This window comes from Rhagoletis zephyria, unplaced genomic scaffold, assembly GCF_001687245.7.
Source record: "Rhagoletis zephyria isolate East Lansing unplaced genomic scaffold, Rhagoletis_zephyria_1.1 Rzeph_scaffold_00057, whole genome shotgun sequence".
In the NCBI taxonomy this organism is placed as follows: domain Eukaryota; kingdom Metazoa; phylum Arthropoda; class Insecta; order Diptera; family Tephritidae; genus Rhagoletis; species Rhagoletis zephyria.
This window is the reverse complement of record NW_016157141.1, coordinates 436,600-460,165: the sequence shown is the minus strand read 5'-3', so window position 1 is coordinate 460,165 and position 23,566 is coordinate 436,600. Positions and strand designations below refer to the sequence as shown.

Below are 23,566 nucleotides of genomic sequence, written 5' to 3'. Positions count from 1 at the left end.
ATTTAGCGAGCTTATGAATTTTTATAAACAAGTTTGAATATGCTGAGGTAAAGCTGATCAAAGTCAAAATTTTGTAAAAGTTTTGCGATTTTAAAAAAGTTAAATTGTTACAAGCCCTGGTAGCCACTCCTAATAATTTGTGTAAAATTTTAAAATTTTCCTGGATGGCTTTTGTTTGTAAATACGTAAAACAAAATAAAGGCATGTCCCATACACAATTTAGGTGTTGATATTTTAAGGACTACCCTAACAAACATACAAATACATTCACCTCAAGCCTTGGTGTACCAAAGATATCCGTATCACTAGCGCATTATACAACAACAAAAACCCTGTCAGGTTGTACAGAAAAACTTCATTTACATGAACAGCAGTTCTGTTTCCCCTTATCATAAGGACGACGATTGAAATTAAGTGCATTGGAAGGTCAAAGTTCAAAGTATCGTTACATTAAAGCGAATGACAGGCAAATCGATTTTATTGCTGTCTCCCACTTCCCATCTTCAGATTGCTATGGCATATTTGCAAAGCGGAACATTTTACACTAATTTGCGACAATTAAGCGCGATTACATTTGCGGTGAATGTTCAATAAATTCTAATTTGCCAACAGTTTGACAGAGAAACAGTGGCTTTAACGTCATTTGGCGGAACTTTAGTTGCATACAAGATTTAAAATTATTTTGCTTCAATTGCGGAATAAGTATGTATCTGTACTACGAGTATAATAATAGATACTATTTCTACGTGGTCACTTTTGAGTTGGTTAATTAAGCTTCCAGGTCATCTCAAGGTTTAATTTAGGACCTGGCTTAATATATAAAATATTTTTTGTTAAGAGTTACCACCTGTCACAAAGCAAAATTCTATTTTAAATTAAGGGTTCGAAAAAAATGCACACTAGAGTGGTTCAAAAAAAATTTTTTTTGGAAATTCATAAACGCTACATCAGAATATTGTTATTTGTGATAAAAAAAGAGATACGTATATTTTTTATTTTGAAAAAAAGTTTTCTTAGAAGTCGCGCTGGTCGGTTTTTTATTAAAACGTTGATGTTCTGAATTTTTTTATTTTCTTGACATGTAAAAATGCAGCTAAAAATATGGTTTTTACATATAATTACTCTGGTATTATTGGGAAACTTTCCCTTAATCACATACCTGTCTTGGACAATTAAAATGGGTCTAGTTTCCGAAAATATGCTCTCGAAAAACTCTAGTAAAATGAAAACGTTGATACTGAACGATTTACGCATTGTCATGGGTTCTGGGGTTGCTAATTAGGAATCTGAAGTCAGTTTTTCGAAATTCAAAATTGCGAATCCAAAATGGCGGTCCATTTTTTTAAAAAATGATTGGATTTGTTCGAAACCCGGACAAGGATTGGATTTGTTCGATGCCGGCGACTTTTTTTAGTCCAGTTAAAATTTGCCGAATATTTTTGAAGGCTTAAATAAAAAACTTCTCCTAATAATAAACAAAACCGCTTATCCTAATTTAACAAATTTGGGATCAAATGAAAGAGGACTAAATAGTTTTTAATTGCCATAGAATAAAGCATGGGTCGAATAAGAATTTCTTTTGTATTAAATAAAAATAAAAGATATGAATAACGAGGTGGTAGATATTACTGTTTCAAAGCTATCTCAGTTCTCTTTCATTTGATGCCAAATTTGTTTAATTTGGATAAGCTGTTTGTTTACTATAATGAAAGGACTAAAAGTCCGATATTTTTAGTTAATGTTGGACTGTTTTACAAAAAGTGCGAAAATTAGGAGGTCCTGGGATCAAAGTAACATTCATAACTGCCTTTTACGACCATATTTTGCGCCGGACTTTTATAAAACCAAAACAAAAACTGTTATTTTCGGTTCCTGATTTGTTAGGCTGTAACTTGTAATATCTACGATTTCTGCTCGTTATATGTACATCATTTTAAAGGTCTATAATTCTGCTCTACAAAGCATAGTTTATTTTTAAAGTCGGATGGAAAGTGGTCGGGCTATTTAAACATAGATAATGGAATCGAATAACGATGTAACGTTTTTTCAATAAATAAATGGAGGATTCAGGGAATATAACAAACCTTTTTCATGTTGCACTCGATCCGTGTTGTTTTTTTTTTTGTTTTGTAGCACTGTGTAATTAAATACGCCCGCCATCTCGAGCTACACACCATTTGCCGCCTTAACTTTGTCACTATCGCAATTAAATTGTGCTACTCCTTTTTTTGTTGCTGTTAACTCGAGTAAATTTATTTATGTGCAAGTGACACTACAACGTATTTAATTTCATGGCTGTCACTTTAACACAGCGATAATTTTAATTGTGACAGAGAGCAGGAATAGAAGCTAAGGCAACGCAGGCAATGAGCAGAACCAGACCTAAAACAAAAATGAGCACAAGTGATTTAAGCAAAAAAAGAAGCGAAAAGGCTTAAGAGAGATAGTCCATAGAAAAGCAGGCGAAGAAAGCTGAATGTGCAATTGGCTGCAGACAGCAAACGGTACCTAGAGGATAAGACAACGCAACAAGCAAAGGCAGACAAGTACATGGCAAGTAAAATTTTATGTGTCTGTTCATACAGCTATTATTTGCTGTAGATGTCTTAAAATATATGTAATTAGTTTGGTATGTATACTATACATATGTGTGAATGTATGCGCAAAATATTTGGCAAAAAAATGTATTTAATTAGCCCAAAAGGGTGGCTAATAAAAATTTCTGAATTTCTGGAGAACCCGTACATAAAAATTTACTTACAAGCATTTTTAGTTGTTGTTATTCAAGTATATAATTAAATTTTTTACTTTATTTTATTGCAATATGTGCGCTCGCACTCACCTACACTTTTTACCACCAAAGCCTCGGCGAAATGTGTGTGCGCATGAATATAAATATAGGAGCATACTTTTATGGGCTTAATCCCAAGCAAAAGCTGAGCGGCGTACTACAAGGTTTCGGTAATAAATTGTAGTAAAAAGTGGGTGAACAGGGTTATCTATACGTATGTATGTATGCATGTAAATATGTAAGTGTGTTTAAGTAACGTTGAAACATAAATCGCGCCATGCTTCGCTGACATTTTTATGGCGTAGACAGCCTTGCAAACTCCAATTTTCTGCACCATTCTATTTAAATGGAATGTAGCAATGACCTGTTGTTGGGAAATGGCGGCTTGAAGGACAATTAACTTAGTTAGCTAGCATTTGTAGTTTGTAGCGGCAGCCGTAACTGCCGTGTCTTCAATTTAACAGCACTTTTTAGTACCTATAGGAGCAAAAGAATTCAATGCGATCGCACAAATGTATAGGCAGATTGGGGTTCTTATTATTTTAGGACTTGTTGGAAATTTCTATACAGTATTTGATAACACGTAATGAGAGTGACTAACACGAGTATATACTTCGTTACGTATATGTAAATGTGAGAGTTTCTCAGTGAGTGAATATTTGAGTATGTTTGTTGCTCATTAAGTTTAAAGCGGCTGAGCGTATTGCAATGAAATTTGGTACTCTGATAGGTTATAACCCGGATCAACATGCAGCGTATTCTTTGAAGAGGGCTTGAAGTCTTTTCAACAGTTGAAATCAAGTAATTAACATAAATACGGCATTAATATAGAAGTCAAACGAAAGCAGTCCAATGACAATTTAGGTTTTTTTTTTGTGCTGAAAAATTTTGCCTTCTCATTGCCCGTTTCGCTCAAACAGCAAGATTAGATTTTGAGGAAGGTTTCCATCTATTCACAAATTTAAAATCTATTTAATAAACAAATTAAATTAAATATTTATATATGGCTGATAAACGAGAGGGGTTTCAGATAGCTTAATTTCAAAAATAATTTTGAAGAGGGTCGCCACCTGATTCCTGAGAAATTCCAAACCAATTTAATTAAAAAGTTGAATGGAATATATTTACATAAATGTGTATTAAACGAGAGAGGTTTAAGAAAGCTTTATTTATGTTTCAAGAGGGTTGCCAAATGATTACAAATTAATTAATAAGTTAAATGAAATATTTGTATATGGGTACCAAACGAGAGGTTTAAGAAAGCAGTATTTCGAAAATAAGTTTTGAAGAGGGCTGCCACCTTTAGAAATTCAAAATTAATTTAATTAAAAAGTTAAGCAAAATATTTTAATACAGGTATCAAATGAGGGAGGTTCAAGATAGGTTAATTTCAACATTTTGAAGGGGTTGCCAGATGTTTAGAAATTCAAAGCCGATATAATTAACCCATTTATGGAAGTGTTTAATGTGGACGTTATAATAGCAAAATTTAAAAATCTTTGTTTGGATAGCATTTTTATGGTTGCCACCTATTTAGAAATTCAATATTAATTTAATTAGCAAGATAAATTATATATTTTAGAATAGGTTTCCAGCGAAAGAGTTTTAAAAAAGCTAAGTTCCGAAAATACTTTTTAAGAGGGTTTCCACCCGTTTAGAAATTCAAAATCAATTTAATTGACAAATAAAAAGGACGTATTTTAATATGGATATCAAATTAGAGAGGGTTAGAAAAGCTGTATATCGAAAATATTTTTAAAGGGTGTTACCAACTCTTTACAAATTTTAAACCAATTTAATTAGCACGTTAAAAGAAGTGTTTAATACGGATATTAGACGAGAAAAGTTTATGAAAGCTTTGTTTCGATTAAATTCTTTAAGAGTGTTGCTAATTTAAACCGTTTAATAATCTTACATAGATGTCAGTTGAAAAACGTAAAAACGTGGAAAAAAAAGTTCATACTTCCAAACGAAATGCTTATTATTAGACATTTGGCTTTCTGTAAACTTTTACGTTAATCGTATAAAAATTTTACCTAGAATTCCTCTAATAAAATTTAACGAGGAATAAATTCCTGGAATATTTTAAACATCTAGCGGCACATCTTTGTAAGTTCTAAACATTAGAGGAGGGACTTTTATGTAAAGCAAATGATGAGTTAAATTGTTCTACAAAAATATTCCTCTGAAAATTTTACCATCTACACAGCTGATTAAGCTAAGTGACATTTTGACGGCTGGCTATTTTTCTTTTGTTTGTTTAATGTCGAAAATTTTTTGGTATTTCTTTATAAAATCGTTAAAGGGTCAGGGTATTCATATTTTTGACTCTTACTGTATTTTCTGGAGTACACTAAATATCCTGATAACAATTTGTAACCTTTGGAGGCAAGGCAGGCCATGGCGTATACGTAACATATACTAAGTAATACCCAATAGTAGAAATAAACACCTTAAAACAATTTAAGCGTTTTTGATTAGGTATTCAACCACCCCCTTGCCAAACTTTAGTATCAACGCATCGTAGTAAAGGTTAGGATATCTTGGCCGATCGATAAGACCTCACATTGACCAATTACTGACCGCTAACGCTGCGTAATAAATGGTACATAATGTTTCAGATCTTTATCGTAATGCAGTTTTTTGGGAGCTACTTCTTTGGGCTACAATTCGTAAAGGGGAAAGATATATGAAGCGACAACGTAGTTTAGTCCTAATCAACCAAAAGCTGAATTGCATAGTAAGTGTTCTAGTGTAATTATGACATTACCCTCTTAACATGCCGATCATTTTTCACTTTTCACTAGCCTTGACACATGTAAGCTGCATGAGATGGTAATGGCAATACCCTTACAGCGTTGGAATGTATTTGTTGGTTTTAGTGCTGTTGTGAGCAAACCCTGTTCCGTTTTTTATAAAGTTTAGAAAAGGATGGAACTGTACCATGTCCCCTAAAGCAAATTACCATCAATTCCGTATTTTGTATCTGTATTTTGACTAATACTTAGTTCATCACTTTATACACAAATTACGTTTATAATCGCAGCTGCAACCGGCTAGATAAGTTGCCTGACTGCCAATAAAGAAGCTTTCACGTGAAGTAGGAGAGATTAGTTCAGTTGCCGATTCAAGGGCTTGATTTCGGTCTGAAAAATACTGTAGTGGTCCGGAAATTTGTACCATCGTGGTAGTTTGAGCTGCGGATGAATATAGACCACCCATTGCGTCACTTGTTTTTGATCCATCTGTGAAGAAATTGTAGGTATAGAGATCGAATAGAAGTTCTTTCTTCCTTCCTGCTTTATTATACCGCTGGTCTCTTTGTGAAGTTGGCCTGGAAGGGCATGGTTGGTGTCACGTTCAGAGTAAGTTCCAGATTTTCCTTAGTTATTTGTAACTAAGTCAATCGGAAAAGGCCTGCGGTACCTAATAACGATGACCACATCATAGCTAACGTCCCCTGGTGTAAAAAGAAAACAGGCGTAACTTTAGTGAGGTAGGTTAATTTGTGGACCCTGCCCTGCATTCTGGGTTCGAATCGTAACATCCGTTTACGGATCGAAAACCATACGGAAGAAAATTACGTGGTACGAGTGCAGCTGTAAACTTCGTCAACTCGCTAGACTTCTAACATTTTCATTACGTCTTTGATATCTTTGATTTTTTTTTTAATTATATCTAATATTGTTGTCTAAATTTGAAAATAACACTTGCATAGCTGTTCCACATGTATATATACATATATAGGTTCTACAATAGCATGTCCATATGTATGTATGTATGTAAATACAAATATCCTCCAAAAAGTTACATATTTTCTAGAAGAAATTTATTCATGTAATCGGATAAATTTTTAATTTACCAAAGCCATTCTAAGGCAATTAAATTGATTAACTGAGCAGTTGCAGTCAGTAAATCTTACAGTTTTGTATACGTACAACATTCAGAAATTGTTTGAGCTTTAAGTAAACGCCCAAAAAGTGTAGGTACGTACATATATAAATAAGTATGTATTTTGAATTTCAATTTCATGCACAATTAAGCAAAAGAGCAACCGCGATATTAGAACAAGTATAAACGTATTTCAGTAAACTAATGAACAAAGTGAATTGGGGAATGGAGAACAAAAAAATTGCTTTGCATGGTAAATAGCTATAACTGTATGCTACACTTAAAGTTCTTAATGAATCATATTGTACCATTTGGGGATTACTTAAATTAAATTTAAATTTAATATTTACATTTAAGGATTGCATTCAGCAACGATATATTAAGGACGCCTGTATAGCATCTAAAGCAATTACGGGAAATCACGTTGAAGATATCTAATTTCCAAAGAGCCGTGTTATTTTTTGGCTCTCGCGAAATAAAAGTTGAATAAAAATTTTAAAGCGATGTTAGATTTGTCAGATATTAAAAAAAACTGATGATGAATGAAATAAAGCTCTTTAAAGCTTCGCATAGTACTGGAATTTGTGAATCCTGTAAGATTTCGACACATCGTATTCATAAAAAAAACTGTTCGGTACCTGAAACATCCATTGTTTGATTTCCAAAAAGAGTCAGGGCTATCACTGAATCCATCGTTAAATCTACGAAATTCCTTTCACTGAATCCGAATAGCTACACGGTTAAAAATTTCGGTTTTAATTTTAAACTTTTTGGACTACATATATGACCAAACTAAATTCAGTTTCAAATACAAACCTTCCAAGTTTATAAAAAAGAGAGCACATATGTTGGGTTTAGAATTTAAACAATTCGGTTTAAATGTTAAACCCAAACATTTTCATAATTAAGAAAAAAAAAAAAAAAAACAATCTTAAATTTCATGCTCCGTCTGGTTGGGATTGAACCCGGACAGCCTTGGTAGCAACCAATTGTATCAAGCATCTTTGCACACTCAGCTACAGCCACGCATGTAAATGTGCTTTCATATGTTGAGTTTGAATCAACACCACAATTCGCTGTGCAAACATATTCTATTTCGGTTTAGATTTTAAACCAAAGTTTCTATATTTGAAACCTAGAAACTAGAATTAAAACATTTTGGTTTGATTTTTAAACCACGAACTTTTTGGGCTAAAATTTAAACCAGAATATATTAAAAATTGCGTAAAACTATTGACTGGTTTAAAAAGTAGACTATAAAAGTTTAAAAAAGGCAGTAGTCCCAGCGCGGTTTAAAAATTAAACCCAAATTTTTGACCGTGTACAAACATAGCACATACTTTAAATGCATACGTTCGTAGCAAATCAGATTCAGTGATCGCATTTTCGTAGATTTCACGAAAATCGGACTTTGATGGATTCGACGATAGCTCAAACAACAACAAAATATTCCAATTTAAAGGAAAAAGGGGTCGAGCTGTACAGAATCGTACATAATTACTAGATAGATCTGAAATAGATAAAAGTCCCTTTAAACAAGGGAGCTGTTAGAAATGAGCAAGAAAAATATATAAGCATATAGGAAGTCTCCTAGATCACCCGTTCTCTCCTTCTGGAGGAAAATGTTCTTTTATTGTTAAAAGCAAAAATTCGGACTACCTACCTACCGTACTAAGTCGAGGATGCTCTACCTTTTGGTAGTATTGCTGTCTTCCGGCTGCGACTGTAAGTGGATTAAACTGACCGGAAGTCTTTTTTTTAACGCGACTATGCACATGCTTCTACCGCAGATTCGGATTCTTCGGACAAGAATACATGACTTTAATTTGAAACTTTTTTCTGGAATCGACTATCGGTTAACTGAAAGGGCTTCCAGTTTGCTTAAGCCATTTCCGGTCGAAACGCAAATACATATGTTGATTTTTTGTGTCTGAATTTGTCTGTAAGAATCGATTTTTTGAATTTTTTATAGAACTCGGGAAAATTCAAGAAATACAAAAAATGTCCATCAAAATTTTCAAACTTTTCAATTCGATTTCTAGATATGTATATTTTGAGTACGCAGTTTTGTGGTCCATTAAATTTTAGTATAATAAGATGCAAGTTTCAAGTCTATAAAGATTACCATTGATTTTTGAGAATTTTTTTATCAAGGGTATTTTGGGGAGTAACTGAAATTTGGGAGCATAACTTCGACAATTTTTATGCGAGTGCAATACATGAGCTATCAGTATTATTCAAAAATAGATTTAATTTTGGATAGTACCGCATATTTTGAAATATTTAAAAAATTAAGAGAAATATGGGCCTTTTTTTAATTCACCCGATAAAAAATCCCCAACAAGCCTAGTCCGACAATAGATTATTATATAGCATTTCAAAGGCCTATATATCCTCTTCTCAGATCATATTCGGTCTTTGAAATCGAATCAAAAATAATTATTCTAAAACTCATATATGTAAAAAATCGTATTTTCTGACCTAAATCTAGGTCTAAATGACCCTTAAAAAATCTATAAAAATAGGCAATAACTTTTCTCGTAAAAATAAATAATAATAAATAATTAGGGGTAGGGTCTTGAAATTCCCAAAAAAAAGCATTTTCTATGGGCACGTTAATATATATGGATATATGCTCACTAGCGTGGTCCGAAAATCCGCCTTTTTAGAATATTGATTAGTAATACCAAATACCATATGGTTTATAATGCTCTCGAAACAATCTGAGTGAAAGATGACAATTTGTGGTCAGTATCTAGGCTCGCCCAAGTCCACCAAAGTTCCAGTGCTTAAAAAATATTTCTTAGCTTATTTCAATTCACTACAAAAAAGGTCCATATACCAAATTATGTACGGCTAATACTTTCGAAAATACTTGCAATATTAGTAAAAAATTTATAAATTAATGTATTTACTAATTTTTATTTTTTGAGCCCATTGAACTTTGATTGTCATCTTTAACAAAAATTGTTTTTAGAGCATTATAACCCATATGGTATTTGCATCTACCAATCAATATTTAAAAAAAGCGGATTTTCGCCCCACGCTAATGCTCATCTTACGAATTTCCTACAGTGGATGCCTAAATATTTATTGTTAGTTCATTGCTCTTAATCTTGCTTGCAACGTCTTAACAACTTTTAAATGCTGTTATGATCTCATTTATAGCTCGTTAAGTTGTACTAAATGTACATGTGTATGTGTACTATGTATGTGTGTGTATCAATGCATTTAAGTATGTGTGCTCAAATTCAATTTTAGGTTGAGCTTTTTGTGCTTTGATGTACACGCTTTCACATACATAGTTGCAAGTGGAGCAATCTTTCACATTTTCATTTATGTGCAAATGTATATGTATATGAATGTAAATCTATGTATACACATACATACATACATATATTTTTATGTGCAAGCATTAAATCTTATAAAAGTGAACTTTTATTAATAAAGTCACATACGCCTTCATAGCTATAAGTTATATACGAGTACAAACACATAAAGCATATAGCTACATCTATAATTAAACTTTTAACTTCTTTTGTTGCAATGTATGTGCACAAGTTTACAGGAAAAACTTAACGGAAAATCTTAAGGATCAACTTTTATTACTTGGCTATATGCAGACAGCAATAATGAAGTTAAATGAGAGCAACACCCACGCAGACACTACTAAGGTGCGCAAATAGAAAAAGATATTATTTATTAGCAAGTTGTAAGTTAGTTAAGGCGCAGGAAAATATAGCAAAGAAATTTTATATTTTATTATAAGACACGGGAAGTTAGTACTCTGTTGCGTTCTTGGTAAAGTATCGCCCATACGCCACAACACACAGTGTTTCCACTATACATACATACATACATAGGTAAGCAGATGGGAATAACAGTAAACGTGCGCCAATTTCGCTGATAATAACATGTCCTCTAATACGATGTCTCCACGATTCTCAATTCGCTCTCTATGTAAATCGCTAAGTAATTCGTGAATTACCCTGTTTCCACGACACATATACGTAATTCGTTTGGCAGCTCTACTTCTTGTTCTTGTTCTTCGCTATTTATTATTATTTTTGTGTACTGCAAATATCGAGCTAGAAAAAGTGCCATCAAATGGAACCAGGCCGTGAAAACTTCGATATATTTCCGACAAATATTAGAGAAGGCACCGATTCGTTCTTCATTCGCAAGTTTATTCGATTACCTACAAATGAGGTAATTCGTTCTCAAAATTTTGTATGGCAAATTACGTAATTCGAAGGGTAATTGGATGACGAATGACGAATGGGAGAGCGAATTACGAATGAGAGAGCGAATCACGAATCGTGGAAACGTCGTATAATATTTCCGAGAAATATTGAGTTATGAAATTGTGTGCAGAAACATTAAATTTCATCCGATTTCGATGAAAATTAGTTTGTACTCTCTCTTTCATACGGAATACCTAAATACAAAGCTTCAACTCGCAAAAAATGTGGACCCAATCTTTAAGAGTGATCGAACTTAGGTTTGGTTTTATTTTCTGATTTCCACTCTCAGAAACACAAAGACCATACTTGCTCAAAAATTACATAGGTGTACCGAAAGCTTCAGTATGGGCCATAAACGCCTGCTCTTATCCCCTCAGGAGTTTCAAAGCCTTCTGATGTTGCCGAACAACTAGATTGTGTGCCATCTATGCTTCCGTTTAAGGAGCGTAACCAAATGCTCAGCAAACAGTTTCTGGTTGGTTGCTACCACAGGAAATATCCAAACAGACACTTGTTTGTGGCAGAGCCTCCTCCCAAGTGCGTCAGAAGTCATCTTCTCAAATACACAAAGGCGATTTAAAGGAACCTACAACTACCACTGAACCCGATAGCGTACCGACAAGCCATTATTCACATGCACAGTCCGTCCCCACTTTCAGCGACCCTCGGGACATTAATGTCATTTTGGAGCCCAATTGAAGTCTGGACATCGCAATCGTCCGAAATTCTACTACACCAACCACCTATTCATCTGCTCACTTAAACCCACTTACTCAGCTAATACTCTAAATGAACGAGAATAGAACTAGGTGTCTGCTGTAATCAAGCAAAACACCAGAGCATTCACACCTTAGCAATCAAATCATTGTTGATAGTTTAATTATTAATCAAATAAGGACCACTTTTATTTGGTCAGCCCTGAAATCCTTTAGAGAATTACTCTTGCCAGCAAAGGCTACTTTCGTCTGGATAGGCAACTCAGCAGTAATTTTCTCTTTCGCCGAACAAAAACCACATTCTATAAATCACTATGATGCCCCTCCAAGTAGTATAAGGCGCAAAAGCGTGGACACTGCAATATCTAAAAAACGGTTGTCTTGAAGTATATCCGAGAAAGAGGTCGATAACTTTGTGCGAAGCAATTTAAAATCCATGGCTCCTCTGGCTTGGCCATCTCACAATCCGTTAATGTGTTCAACGTAGTAATCGGCAGGGGGAATCGGCCCCCTCTGCGATGGAAATACCAAGGGAGGAGGGACTTGGCGTCAGTTGGCATAGAAGAGGAACGACTGGCGTTCTTTCTTCGTTTCGTCTAAAATCATATAGGCGCTTACAGCGCGAAAGAAGAAAAATATGGTTGCTTTCTCAAAAAAAATTATTTCGGTTAAATTTTTTTTTTTTTCTAATTTCTAGTTTTAAAATATACCAAACATATATAATACCCAAGCTCATCTTTTTGGTTTATATTTAAGCATTCAAGTTTTGATTTTCATAACCAAATTAAATGCAAATTTTACTGGACAAGTGAAACACTCGGTTCGGTAGCGAACAAGTGAAACATACAACTGAACATGTGGAACAGCAACACTAAACAAACAAAAATTATCAAAGTGACAATTTGGTGCGATGAAATCCCCCAGCGCAATGCAAAATGCAACGATTAAACTGAAATATTGCGCACTGATTGACATCTTTCAATTTTCTCTTTGTTTTAGTTATTTCCTGCTCTTACTTTATTGGTAGTTTAATAAAATCCGAGACTAGTTTCAATATTTTTGACCAAAATATGTTGCAATTTTTTCTAAACCTCTATACGTATGTATGTATGTAAATATACTAGCTAACAAGTTTTTAGTAAAACCGAAATTATTTCAAATGAAAATTTAATGTCTACAGTTAAAATTAATTGTACAGGAAATAGAACGGAACGGAAAAAATAACTAAAAAGAAGAGCAAGAAGCGAGCAGCAATAAGAGTTGAGGCGTTCATTTATCAACTAAACTACATCTCGGTGAGTACTACTTACAAGCATATACATACTTAACTTTCTTGAAAGCCTGGTTGTGACATGAAAGCTGCTTCCAGAGCGGCTGGAAGACCAACTGGCTGAGCGTGACTTCCTTGGAGATTCAGTGAATGTGTCACAACCGAACTCCGTTGACAATTGACTTGACTTTTGCAACATAAACTTTGTTAGAGAAGGCAGCAATACATGCAAGGATAGAAAGCGGTGACAGCATTTTATTCAAATAAAAATGAGGGACAGGAAGTTGGGGCAGAAAATGCGGGTACACTTCGTCTTCGCTGGCAAATATGCGCAAGCAAATAAATTCATAAATAAAAATAAAATTAAAAGATGTCACAATAAGCACATGCACAGACAACAACAGCAATAACTACATGCATCGAATATAGCAACAAAGCCAGCATGACCATGGCAACCAAGCAAACAAAGAGTAAACTATTAATATTATTAAAGATAACCGCCAGCGGGTCAGAAAACCAACATGACAACGGGGTGAGGGAAGCGCGCGGAAGCAGATAAAATCATAATCATTTTTCTTAATAACAAATTCCAGACAAACATGCGAGAAAAACAGAAAGTAAAGACCTCAATAGTAATGCCACAGGAGAAGTGTAAACGAGTGGAGAGGTGGAAAAATGAGCTCGCAGCTAAAGAACATATGGCCGAACATTGCGACGAAGCGATAAAGTAATGGAGTCAGTATTTGTAGTTGCCGCTTCCAGCAACCGCCATGAGCTAAGAGCAAAGGGAAACCGGCAAGCGTCAGCGAAGAATGGTGCGCTTGCAAACGAAGCTGCCACTTAATGCAAAAGTTTTTCAAACAACAAACAACAATATAGCAGCGAACGAAAGCAAGCAGGCGAATGAATGATGACTACAAAGCAGCGTTATAAAGCAGCATAGAACGGCAACCAAAGGGCGGCAGAAGTGAAGGCGAAAGAGACTGTTAGGGGATAAAGAAGACAGGGAGCTTGACATATGTTAACAACTTTAGGGAGCATGCTTTTAAGCTGTATGCATTTTATGAAATGAAATATATTTTATTTAAGATGCCACAAAAATGTTTCACTCCAGCCAAGCGAGCTGAGGGCGCAAACGTAGCGTGGCTGTGGCTGCAGGGAGCGAATAGAAGGAAACTTGTGAGTTTGGCTCGCGACTGAAGTAAATTAAAAACTTTAGCGAGCAATAAACTTTGTTGTCAAGCAATTGTATATACGAAGGACATCGGTCATAGATACATAGTTGCTTTTATAGTTTCGAATATGATATAAACTAAGTGGCAAATGGCAAACGAAGAAAATTGACGCTCTTTGAAAAAGGCGCAATAAACAATACAGAATTGAGTAAACGGAATTTAAGATATAAAATTGGAAACAAAAAAAAACGTAGAAAATTGTTTTAGAAAATTCTTTAAACTAGGATGGCCAATGTTAAAAACCTGGTTGGTATGAGAATTGAATTTGTATTTATTGTGGTCCCCATCGCAGTTACTATGTATTGCCTTTTATTATCATTAGTAACAATCGGTTGCCTGGTATTTTTTGAACCGGAACAAGATCCGGAAAAAGTAACAAAAAAAAAACGATGAAAAATCACATGAAGTTATGAAAATTAGGAATTTTCCCAAAAGGCTCTGAAAAACCATATGAAATCCTGAAAAATAAAACAGGAATAATCCCAAACGTTCCCAGAGAAACCCCTGATCGGCCAAACAAAAAGTTACGAAAAAAATTGTCCTGGGAGAAAGAAACAAAAAAACAAATGGACGAAAAATCCCGAAAACTTCGGAAAATTAAAAATTTTCGCAAAAGGCTCTGGAAAATCATTAGAAATCCGGAAAAACAAAACAGAAAGGATCCCAGAAGTTTCCAAAGATAACCCTGGTCGGTCCTGAAAAAATTACGAAAAAAAATGATCCTGGAATAATCTTAAAAAAACGGGCAGAAAATTCGGAAATGTCCGGGAAATTTTCTCAAAGGGCCTTGAAAAATTATAAGAAATCCTGAAAAAAACAGAAATAATTCCAAAAGTTCCCAAAGAAAAACCTGATCGGTAAAAAAAAAATAAGAAAAAGAATAGTCCTGGAAAAATCTTAAAAATAAACGGACGAAAAATCCCGAAAAGTCCTGAAAGTTGAAAATGTTACCAAAAGGCTCTGAAAAATAATAAGAAATCTTGTAAAGCGAAACAGAATGATCCCCAATTGTCCTATAGTAAACCCTTATCGATCATAACAAAGTACGAGAAATCACGGTCCCGGGAAATCTTGAAAAAAAAAAACAAATCTTTTCCTGAAAGAAAAAATCAAAAAAACACTGAAAAATTCAGAAAATTTCTGAAAAAAAATTTAAAAAGCTTACGATAAATCACCAGAACTCCTGGAAACAAAAACAAACACAAAAGTTTCCGGAAAGCCCCAGATCCCGAATGATTCAAAAAAATTCCGTCGAGGACTTACGTATATGTACGTTAGGTCATTAATGTTCCCGAACAATCATGAAGCTTACGGAAAAATCCACAGAAATAACGAAAGACCTCGAAAGAATCTTGAAAAAATCCCGAAAGATTCTGTAATACGAAACATCAGGATTCTCAAAACGTATAAAAAAACACAAGAAAACCTCGGAGGAAGCGGGAAAGTTCACAAAACATTTCATTTATATTATCTTTTAATGTTTGCCTTAAAAATAGAAAAACAGATATTTATTAGGTAGATTTTTACGCACCTCGGTCTTCAGTATAACTTCGACAGATCTCAGAAAAAATGTGTATTCGGGTGCTGAACTTCATTTAAAATGTTGCATAATTAAGATTGGTGACCTCATCTGATTACTGAGTACTGATTAATGAAAAATATAGCCTTCTTAAAGAAAAAGATTTGTTTAATACGATTTAATACGATTAAGCCTAAAAATTAAGANAAGTTTAATGTTGTGAATGAGCTTTTCGATCTTTTATTACAAATAGAATTAACGTTTATTTTGCTCCTAATTGTTTTGGCACATATTCGCGTCTTCCTCAGGGAATCTATTTATAAATACGAGAAACATCTATGTACATTAGGGTGGTCCAAATATTCAAGTGAAAAGGTAAAGTCGGAATTTGTATGCTCTCACCGCCTGGGATTGTTCTATACCGAAGAAAATATACCCCTATTTTTTATTTTGAAATCAAAAAATATTTAGAGGTCGCTCCAAGCGCCCAAAGTTTTCCATGTATTTTATATGTGGAAAAAAACTTTTCGCAGAAATGGTATAGAATTAAAAAAAAACAATATTTTTGTATCGGAAAACTCTTTTCATCTGCAGAAGATTCCAAATTGTTTATTTAACCACTTTTTCATCCCAACTATAATTTATAGGTCCGCCAAAAAACCACAAAAACCCCGAAAAATGCAATAGGGGGACAAATAAAAATTCGTTAGTATTAAAAAATGGTTAAGTAAATAATTTGGTATTATTATTGTAAGTCTCCTGAAGATAACCAGAGTTTTCCGATCGAAAAATATTAATTTTCAAGAATTCTATACCATTTCTACGAAAAGTTGTTTTTTCCCATACTTATAAAAATGCATGGAAAACTTTGAGCACTTTGAGCGACCTCTAAATATTTTTTGATTTTAAAATAAAAAAATATGGGTATGCTTTTTTACCTTCCTTTTATTAGCTCGGGATGTAACTATGTAATATTGATGCGCCTAAAAGATGCAGCGATTTCTATTCTCAAGTTACATACCTGACGACAGTTCGAATGGCTATTATAATAGGGAGGTTTTAGTTTTTTAAACTATATTTTTTTTTTTATATATAGAATAATCCTAGGGGGTGAGAGCATTACAATTCCGACTTTACTGTTTTTGGACCACCCTAATGTACATGCAGTCATATCAAGATCACCTCATTTCAAAGTGATATTGTTTTCCACTTTTGTTTATTTATTTATTTTTAAGAATTTTCATTAAAATAAAGTTCATTCTCTGAAAAAAATCTATATAAACCCATATTTAAAACTTTGTAGAAAACTAAAAAAAGTCTAAAAATGTTCATCCAAATTTTAAAATTATTTTCTCAGAATTTTTTGAGTATATAGATTTAAAGCCCTTTCAATTTTATTGCATTAATGTGCAAGTTTCAAGTGGCTAAAAAATTCCGTTGTTGCGGTTTTCTTCCATAAAAAAATAAATTGTGTTTATTCGTTATATGGGAGTAAATGCGGCAAAAAGATTCAAAGGTAATTTTAAGGCTCTTGAAACATGCACATTATCACACTACAATTGAATCGGCTATAAAGCTTCATACTCAAAAAAACTTTAACACTTCTGAGTAAATAAGTTTGAAATTAGAATGAAGATTAGTTGCTTTTTTTTAGACTTCTACAAAGTTTTAAGCGTGGGTTTACATGTTTTTTTTTTAATGAACTTTATTTTAATTGACATTGAACATACTGAAAACAAATTTTCAATGGTTAACCATAAAACAATATGAATTGCATGAAGCTTAAAGGGGAAAAATGCCTTTAAGAAAAATAAAAGTGGATGATCTCCAGCAAATGATCACTAAACGCCAGAATTTCATGAATTTTATAATACAATTATAGAAATATAAAATAAGCACTTAATTTCCAATATAAATTATGCCTTTATGATTTATTTTAAACCTTAAATGTGCTACAAGAGTGGAAGAGTGGAAGACCACGCAAAAAACTGAAATGTGCTAGTCTTCCACGCAAAAACCTAAAATGTGCTACCCTTCCACGCAAAAATCTGTAATGTGCTAGTCTTCCACGCGAATAGTGAAATGTGCTAGTCTTCCACGCAAAAACCTGAAATGTGCTACTCTTCCACGCAAAAATCTGAAATGTGCTAGTCTTCCACGCGAATAGTGAAATGTGCTACACGGAACCAAAAACGTACATAATATATATGAATTTGTGCTTAAGACGCGTGAAAATAATCATAAATATTGAACCAATGTACGACTTCATGCGTCGTATGTATCTTTTCATAAAATTTATGAACACAGTTCTTAAACCATATCCACAAACCGAAATATAAAAACCATGAACTATAACCATAAAAGTTATGAATGCATTCATAATATTCGTGAGCTGTATTCACTACTTTTATAGGCGCTCCCATAAATTTTATGTACACATTCGTAAACTTTGTGAACAATATTCATGAACTTTATGAACATATTTATAGATTTTATGAACACATTCATAAACTTTTTGAAAGCATTCATAATATCTACGAAGTACGTTCATAGGCTTTGTGAACAGTGCACACAAACGTCATGAACAATATTTATAACCCTATGAAAAGTATTGTTTACCTTTACGAACGATATCCACAAGTTTTATGAATAATATTCACGTAATTTATGAACAATATTCATACACTTTATGAATAATTTTCATAAAAATTGTATCTCAAAATTTCCTTAGAAAAATAATTAATCTGTATATATTAAATTATTTTTTATTTATGCGAACAAGTAACATATATATATGTACATTTTTATAATTCATTGATATCAACAGAAATAATGAGATAAAATATAAATATAAGCACATACATACATACCCTTCCGATCAGCTAATTAAGCCTTTGTTTATTTAATTTTTTATTATTTTTTCATAAATGTCTAAAAATTGTTGTTTTTACAAAAATTTTTATAATTCATTGGTAGAATTCGTATTAACAGAAATAATAAAATAAAATATTATGCATACATTTCCTTTGCGGACATTAATTGAATTCATTTGAGGTTTGGCTAAAATATTAGTCAAAACCGTCAAGTAAAATTGAGGGCAGATTCAAACCGTATTCTATATCGAGCAGATGCCGAAATAGAAAATTATTACCAATCTAATCAACTATCGCTGATGATGTAAAGAAAAAAGGTTTGTCCATTAAATTCGCTGTCACTAACAAAAATAATGCTTTAAAAGAATCTATATACTTATATGTATAAATAAGGCATTTTGTACTGATAAGGTAACTCCAATTTCCAATCAGAGCTCTGGAAGTCTTATTATCATTTAGGTATTTAATTACAAAATTGTATCACGGTTTTATCACAACTTCAATTAAAAACCTTCATTAAATTAGGATGACACGGTTGTTTTGTATTTACATACATGCATACATATCGAGCCCTAACCGCCAAAACAACGTAAGCGACATTTTTTTCAAAATTTTTTTTTTGATGCAGAAATATTCCTAGAGCATTTAGATGCATTTCTGTCGGATAGGGCTCGATATGTATAGAAATTCATGAAAATTTTAATTATTATTTTTTTTTAATATACATAAGTCTGATTTTTTTTATAAATAAATATGAAAACTTTTTATATGCAATAAATGTATAGCTTATGTACACACACTTGTGGTCAGCTTAATTAAGTTAGGTGCTTGTTATACAATGCGCTAGACTTTTATAAAAAAATAATAAAAAAAGAAAAATAGCTAGTTCCTATGTAACTAACTTAATTATCTGACCAAAAGTGTACATTAAATTAGAAGTCTTCAAGTTCTTGCATCAGAATATTTATTTTCAAAGTTTTTTTTCCTTGAGGTAATGCTAGTTTGTAAAAGTAAGCTTCAATAAATGTCCAAAATGTTGTGGAAGCTTTAGGGTACTCCACATTAAATAAATAAAAGGATTTGAAACATATATCCATACAGCGTAAAAAGCTTTGGAATGGAATTTTTGTACCATCTAAATATAAAAAAAATTCAGCGAATTTTGAGTAATTGTTGTCTCCTAACGACAGGATAAAAGGCTGTATGTTTTCTTTACGTTGGCTTAAAAAATCAATGTGATCATCTAGGTTTTGAAGACTTTGTCCGACAAAAGCATACGATTCCTGAGAGTCCTTTATGGTGAATCTGATTGTACATCTTTTCCCAGTATTATCCTTTTTCATAACGTGTCCTGTAGGGTAAAGATATCCATGTAGGCACCAAAAAGTCTTAAAAGCAAAGGACGTTTCATCTAAAAAAATAGAGCAAAAATGTATGTATATTAGAAAATTTTGTTACCCTTGGAGAGAATTCTTAAAGTACAACTTACGAAATCATACCTTTTTCTAAATCCCCTTCGGACATAGAGCTGATAATGATTTTTGTGGCACCGTCCTTTAAGCACTCACTTCTCTTAAGATGTAAAAAGAGCTTCAAAACTTTTTGCTTCCAGTCAACAAGAAAATTATCATGATTGGGAAAAATCGTACCAAAGTCTAGATCAATCTGAAAACATCGAAAGTGTTAGTTTTTATAATATCTCAAATAGGGAACCTTAAATCAAAATCTTACCAATCGATATCCGTTCGGCTTTTTATACTCTGGCCAGTCTACGAAAACTTGTTGACTGCTATTAAATTTTTCCTTTATTTGATGAATTCTATAATTGCACTGGCCTGCCAGCAGCTTTCGAATTCTTCTGCTGTCAAATTGTCGTATTTAAGATGCTGTATGATTTCTTCTGCATGATCATCGCGAGCTGAAAATGTACATATTCATAAATTTTATAAACTTGTAACGAACAAACTAGTTTTTAATTTCATTTACCAATTTTATCAGCTTTGGTATTTTCTTCAGGTACAGGAATTATAGACAAACGGTTTTTGAAGCTTTTTTTTAAGTAGTAAAATTTTTGGTATACAGTTTTCCTCTCTTTTCGGTTCTGTAGAAGTTCAGCTTTTCATTTGGAAAAAGGCTTAGGATTTCATTCTCCAGGTAGTAGATTACTTGAAGTGACATGTGAATGTTTTTGGCAATGTAGTAGGTTACAATTATATTGATGAGTACATTTCTATGAGCGTCGTCAAGTCTGTTGTTACATTTATAAAAATCTTTTACATGTAACGACTTAATATCTTCGTGTAAAATTGTTGCAAGTGCAACAAAAGCGTTTTTCTCGAAATCTTGCGAATTGGAACCAGTGGTAGGGCTGGAAGCAGGCGATCTAGATCTTACTGAGGAAAAATCAGCGGAGCAACTAGGCGACGCAGTGCTAACGGAAGCGTGAAAGTGCAGATCTTTATTAATCTGGTTTCTCCAGTTTTCGAAGTTGAATTCAAATAAGATTCGGTAACCAATTTTGAAAGTTTGCAAAATCTCTTTCAAGTGGTCAAACTTCAAAAAAAATCATTACTTTTAAAAATTAAAAATTTAATAAAAATAAGTTTGTTCATAAATAGAAACAAATATGCATACAAACCCTTAAGAAATGTGTACATGTGTTCAACATTCCAAGATCTTAGTAATTAGCTGGTTTTGTAATAAATGTGAATCATCAGCGATACTAATGATTGCGGGAAACAAATCATTAATAACTAAAGACATTATCGAGGAATTTGGTTCTTTATAAAAAATGTAGTTATCTGTTCGTTGGAAAACAGTTCTCCTTTAACTGTATAAAAAATACTCCTCTGGATGATTTAACCAACGTCGCTGGTGGTCCAACTATTTCTGAAATAGATAAAGCAAAATATTCTCCCAATAAGTTTGGATCGATTTCAAAAGCTCTGTAGTGTTTATTATACAATATATTTCGAATTTTTTGACAAAACAAATAAATTTTTGCTTCGTACAATATTATTGTTTTTATAACATAAATATTGTAATCTTTCGAGCAAGTACCAACAATCATTGCCAATCATTGCATCATTGCCAAAAGCAAGTCATCTTTTTCTAAAATAGCTTTAAAAGAATGTGACAATGGCATTATTGCCATTTTCGATAGCTTTTCACCAGACGTAAGCACACCTTTCTTTAAAACAAAGTCTGGCTCCCTATTGATCACAATTTCATTTAAGATGGTGGTGTATCCTTTAGTTGCCAGTGTTTTTGCAAGAATATATTCTGATTTTATTGACTCAGTGATCCTTGAGCATGAATTTATGATGCCCAAAAATTCAGATCTCAAGTCAAAATTGTGTCCAATTTTTGCTTCAACGAATCCTTTTAAAATATCCAAAATTGGATTCATTATCATATTTTTAACCATATTTGTTACATCCGTCGCGTCTTTTCTTGAAAAGTTGCTACGCCCATGCAAGGACGATGAAAATTGCAATACACTGACATGAAGGTCTTTTAACTTTTTGTCAACACTAAAATCTTCAGCTGAGACAATTTGCTGCGTGAAGGAAGTTGGTGGCGCACCGGCAGCTGTCGCAATATCTTCACTCTTTAAACCACTTGGAGCACTACTGCACTCTCTTGCAGGTTGTGACCACAATTCGTTGCTCGAATGCCTTTTCAGATGTATTTTTAAAATGTTTATTCCACTGAAAACTTGGTCACAAAATTGGCAGCTCAACCTATCTTTTGAGGTCAGAAGGTGAATTTTTTTTAGGTGATCAACATAATTGTCAATATTTGCGTATTCCTTTAGGCAAAGTGTGCAAATCATTTTTAATTGGTAATATTTAATAATTTCCACAGGTTTTACCTGTTTATTTCACTAAAACTTGCACTTTTCGCAAAAACACACTTCACTTTTCTAACAACCAGCAAATTAGTGATGCCAACACTGCCATTTCTAAACCGGGCAAAAATGTTTTTCTTTTGTGTCCTTAGTAAAAAATTTGATAATTATCATTGCTAAAATTTAAATATATGTATATCTTATAAATGTGCAAAAACACTTAAGTTTTTTTTTTTATTGACCAAAAAATAAACTTTTTGGTTTTTAATGGTGCATTTATTCTGAACTTTTAAAAGAAAAGAAAATACGAAGCTTAAGAATAGGGGTCTACTTACCGAATTTAGAAATAAGTATTCCATCCATTCACATACATACATATTTTCCGAGTCCATGGCGTAAATATACATCAACCGAAATTTTCCTTAGAACACAAATATAAAGAATACTAAATACTTTATATTGAAAAAATTATGATTTGACTTTAATTAAAGCCGCAAACTGAAAAAATTCGTACGATTTATGTATGGGATAGTTTTCGTTGTCGAAAATCCAAGTTTGACAAGAGATTACGGAAATTTATTCCAATATATAATAGAATGAAAAGAATTTTCGTTGAAATAATTTTCCCTTTTTGCCTTGTGTTATAATCAAGTTGGCATTACTGTTAAAAATGGATGCGTAGATGTTTGTGAATAGTTTTCAGAATCTTTGTGAATACATTCATACATTTTGTGAACGTATTCAGAAAGTTTGAGAACACGTACATAAACTTTATGAAAATTATTCGTAAGGATTATAGAAAAAGTTTATGAATTATGATTCACAAATTCCTTGAATGGTATCATAAGTCCTATGAATTTTTTCATACGTTTTACGTATAGTATTCCAAAATTTTATGAACTATGTAATATACTCTATGAAAATATTTAATGAAGTTTGTAGGAAAAGTTTATGACTTTATATTCAGAAATGTTATGCATATTTTTCATAGTTTTATTGAAGATGAAAAAAGAAATCGATTAAGCCATGTCTGTCTGTCCGTCCGTCTGTCCGTCTGTCCGTCTGTCCGTCTGTCCGTCTGTCCGTCTGTCCGTCTGTCCGTCTGTCCGTGTACACGATAACTCGAGCAAAAATTGAGATATCTCAACGAAATTTGGTATGTAGGTTTCCCTTAATC

The 23,566-nt window shown here is 32.9% G+C and overlaps 1 pseudogene; it reads right to left on the bottom strand.

The window, feature by feature from the left end:
- The window catches only part of LOC108369113 (uncharacterized), a 186,500-nt pseudogene that overhangs the window by 94,009 nt on the left and 68,925 nt on the right, over positions 1–23,566 (bottom strand).